General features: G+C 32.0%; 1 long non-coding RNA gene and 1 pseudogene across 1 annotated transcript; one reads left to right on the forward strand and one right to left on the reverse strand.

Moving 5' to 3' along the window:
- Positions 1-1,228: 1,228 nt before the first annotated feature.
- On the forward strand, positions 1,229-3,171 carry LOC116851819. The gene is made up of 3 exons (XR_004379647.1): positions 1,229-1,374; positions 2,010-2,461; positions 2,538-3,171. It is a non-coding gene; the product is annotated as an uncharacterized LOC116851819 (long non-coding RNA).
- Positions 3,172-3,297: 126 nt separating this feature from the next.
- Positions 3,298-4,507, reverse strand: part of LOC116851828 — an 11,344-nt pseudogene continuing 10,134 nt past the window's right edge.

Below are 4,507 nucleotides of genomic sequence, written 5' to 3' on the forward strand. Positions count from 1 at the left end.
TCTTACGATCCCAGTGGCAATATTTTCACTAATTATTTCGAATAATAATATTCTCATTCACGTTTGAATCTTTACCTTGTAAAGAGTATATAAAAAAAGTTTAATAATTGTCACCGGTTAAATTGCGATCATTAATTTCGTTTTCGGTCGATTCATTATTTTGCAAGAGCTATCTCTGAGATGGAATACACAATATAAGGCTTATAACTGTATCTGTATTATCTCTCTATAATCTCTAATTTTTATCAAAGAGTCTAACGTCAAGAAAAAAATTAAGAAATTATGTTGAGCAAAAAATATTTTGTTTTATTTATCCTCTTATTAATTTCAATTATTCTGTGTGTGTGTGTGTGTGTGTGTGTGTGTGTGTGTGTGTGTGTGTGTGTGTGTGTGTGTGTGTGTGTGTGTGTGTGTGTGTGTGTGTGTGTGTGTGTGTGTGTGTGTGTATTATCCGTTACAATAGTGATAATTAGAAGCATTGCACATTTCATTGGATAAAGTAGGCATATAATTATATCGGCAAGTCCCGCATTATCGGTCCTGCATTACCGGCCACGCGCGCCTAACGGGCAGGTGACCCATCGTACTGATCTGTATGTTGACGCAACACCCTGTACATTGCGAAATTGAAGGTATTGTGAGATTATTTCTCTCTTTTTGTATTGCTGTAAGATAAGCCGCGGATAGCTGCTCTGCTGTCCAGTACGAAGCAACTTATCCCACAGTACAGGTGACCGAACGTGAATAATGAACACTAATGAGAACACTCAACAATTATTTATTATACCGTACAGTTCCTCTTTGCTCCTCAGGCTTAGTCCGACAAAGTCATACAATGGAAGTCTCTACTAACGCGTACACACTTGCACGTGCTCGACTCGTGCTTCACGAATGTACTAATAATAAATGTAATAAGACCGCACCTCTGATCGTTATTACTCTAATGTCCCAACGAGACTATATCTGACTAGATACGCGAACGGATTCCGTATCCACAGCGTTAATTCGCCTTTAACTAAATTGGTTTATCACCTGACCTTAACCGGCCCACAAAACCGGAGCTCTTAGCTCTCTTCGCTACTCGCAAGACTCTCCTCGATCTTCTCCTCTCGCCTTCGTCTCTAGCTACCTATTTAAAGTATCGGCGCGAAGGAGAGGGAACCTCAGTTCTCGCCACGACATGAAGCTTTACTCTAACGTTGTTAGATGTCGCTACATATTCTAATTTCTTACAGTATGTAATGTATAGTCTTATATCCCAGCAAACATCAAATAACATATTCTGGTATATCATTGACGTTAAAGACGTTATTAGTGCGTCATTAAAACATCACTTGACATCATCGTGTTAACTGAGACCATATTAACCTCCCAGTAAGCAATTTGACAACAGCTTAGTGACAGATTCGAGCAGGATCTGTCGACAGATCCATAGTCATCTATGTCCGCAATCTGCTGCTATTTTGTCGACAGAACCTGGTGGCAGAATATAGTATAATAGTAGATTGATAGCAGAAAACGAGCAGAATCTGCAGCATGTCCCATTTAAATATATTGAAACGACAAACTCTGCTTGATTTCTGCTGGTTCTGTCAGTCTATCATCATATTCTGCTATCAGATCCGGCAGGATTCCTGCTGGATTTCTGCTACCAAACTTGTTGACAGAATCTATAGCAAATCCTGTGCAAAATCTGTTTTCACAGGTTTGGCTATCTGGGCTATCTGGCTATATTAATATCAACGGAAAGTAACATACAATTATATTAACGTTATTTCTCATACAGCAATATAACTATTATATACAACATATATTATATTTACATTGCTGAGAGAGAAATAATAACAATAATGTAATGTTACTTTTTGTTGGTGCATCAACGAACATGTTTACATGTTTACTGCGAATTAATTATAATAAAATATATAATATAATGAAATTGTATGGGAATATATCTTTTTGTACTTATTTATGTATTTATGTATTATTTTATGTATTTATTTGTTTAGATGGGAGACGATTCAAAATAAAAAGTGATGAAGTAGACCTGTCTGATACCTTACAGTTTAATGTGGATGGAACAGATGTTATTATTAATTTACCTAAAGCAAGCAATGAAACAGATCATATGAATGAAATAGATCAGACTATACATATATCAAATAAAGAAAATGTAGAAAATGAAGATCCGATAGAAAAAGTTAACTTTACATGGAATGATGTAACAACAAAATTGTTTTTAGAAATATATAAACGTAAAAAAAAACCTCGTAAACACAAGAAAAATCAAAACTTTTAAAATTTTATGGAAAAATATAGCAGAGGATATGGGGCGTAAAGGTTATTCTGTAATTCCTTTGCAAATTGAAAACAAATTGAAGTCTTTATTACGCTCATATAAAAACTTAATGAGCAATAATAAGAAAACTCGCCGTGAAAGAAAAACGTGTAATTTTGAAGCGTAAGTAACTCCTAATATTTTATGTTATATAAATAATCTAAAGCAATGCATAATAAGACTATTTTTCACATTACAGTGAATTAACTGATATGTTCGGAAAAAAACATAATATAGCACCACTGGCGTTATCAGGTAGAACTGGCTTGTTGCTTAGAGAACCGCAGTTTTCTGATGCACAAAATGATATATAAATATCATAAAATATTTATAAATGAACTATACATAGTTATATGTTTTAAATGAAACATTTTATAACACAGATTGTACAACTCGATAAATAATAATGAAGAACCTACTAATACGGTATTAGAAATATCAGCAGTATAACCGGAGCTAGAAACTTCAAATGATATTCCATATATTATAAATGAAAAGAGATCTTCACAAAAAACGAAATGTAAAATTGGTTCAACAGCAGAATATTTAAAGAAATGCCAACTCGCTTTGGATACATATATCTCAGAAATAAGATCTGAAAGACAAAATAACGAAAACATTCAATTACAAATACTTGAAGAATATAAAAATATAAGAAAAATTCAAGAAGATTTTGTTAAATGTGCAAAAGAACAGTGGGCTATAAATAATGCACGACAAGTTGAAAGAAATAGAATTCTAACAGAAATTGCAAGTAATTTTTACAACGAAAACTGTTAAGGTTTCTTAAAGATTGTTGAAATATTATACGATTAAATATTTATTTTTTTGTATACCATATTTAATGATTCCATACAGAGATAATGGACATTTAACCCGAGCGCAAAGAAATTTCAATCAACGCTTAAGTTCATGTCGAGTAGTAGTGAAAAATGCATTCGGTTGTTTGAAACAGAGATTCAGGCAACTATATCATTTAAAATTACGAAATTTAAAATTACGAAACATTATACGCATGGTACAAGTTATACATGCAAGTTATACAAGTATAATCTTCTTTGTATTAAAAAGTATAATTATACTTATAAGTATACTAATTTCGTTACTTCGAACAAAAAATATTTTGTTTCTTTATATTATATGTTACTCGTCTATAAATTATTTTTTTGTTTTTCTTAAAGTCGCAATGTTTCGTTTGCTCACAGTTTTAAGTAAAGTAATTATTTTAAGTATTTTCTTTTTCTTAAAGCATTAATGTTCCATTTGCTCAGAGTTTTAAATAAATTAATTATTTTAAGTATTTTTGTTGATTAATATAAGTAATAATTTATGATCATATACGCATAAGTGTACACGCATTAAAGACTGAATAAAAAATTTATTCAATATCTTATGTAAGTGTCACAATGTCAAATAAATTTACATAAAATATAAACTGTTTTTTTATTTGAAAAACGCATACTGTTACATTTATTAAATAACTTTCTTACATTAAAAAAAAACTTATTATTTTTATAGTAAATCCAATACAATTAATGTATTTCTTTATAATTAATGTATTAATAGCTGACGACATAATTCATCTCGTAAGTTGCGACCAAGATGATTATCGGGAATTATATCATTGTAATTAACATTACACAGGTCTACAAAAAAAAATTTTCAAAAATTTACTCGGACCGGAGTAGGTTTCCGGTATGTATTTTGAGCCCCTGAATCCGAATCCAGGTCCCGTTTTGCAACATCACCCTAGGTTTTTTCAAAAATGGCGGATTCAATATGGCGCATGTAGCGTATTTTACTGTTTTCCAACGGATCATTTTAAAACTTCTAACATAAAGGTTTTTGGACTCACTGATTACGAAATTAACATTAGAATTCCGAAATTCAAGATGGCGGATGCAATATGGCGGACCATAATAGTAAATTCTGATTTTTTAAGAGATCGTCTTGGAACTTCAACCGTGGGATTTTCGGAAAACAATAAAACGCAAGTGAGAGGATTCTATCGATAAGAAAACACATGAATCCACTAGAGTCATAAAGGAAAGAGTTCTTTAATTTCAAATTTACGGAACTTCAATATTTTGAAATGGATTTTGCGTTACCCATCCTGAACCACGTGGAGGTACCATTTCTATCAGGACTAACCCGCTTATAACGGGGGCA

The sequence above is a fragment of the Odontomachus brunneus genome, unplaced genomic scaffold (genome assembly GCF_010583005.1).
Source record: "Odontomachus brunneus isolate Ranch 3 - 2012 unplaced genomic scaffold, Obru_v1 Obru_scaffold_192, whole genome shotgun sequence".
NCBI lineage: Eukaryota > Metazoa > Arthropoda > Insecta > Hymenoptera > Formicidae > Odontomachus > Odontomachus brunneus.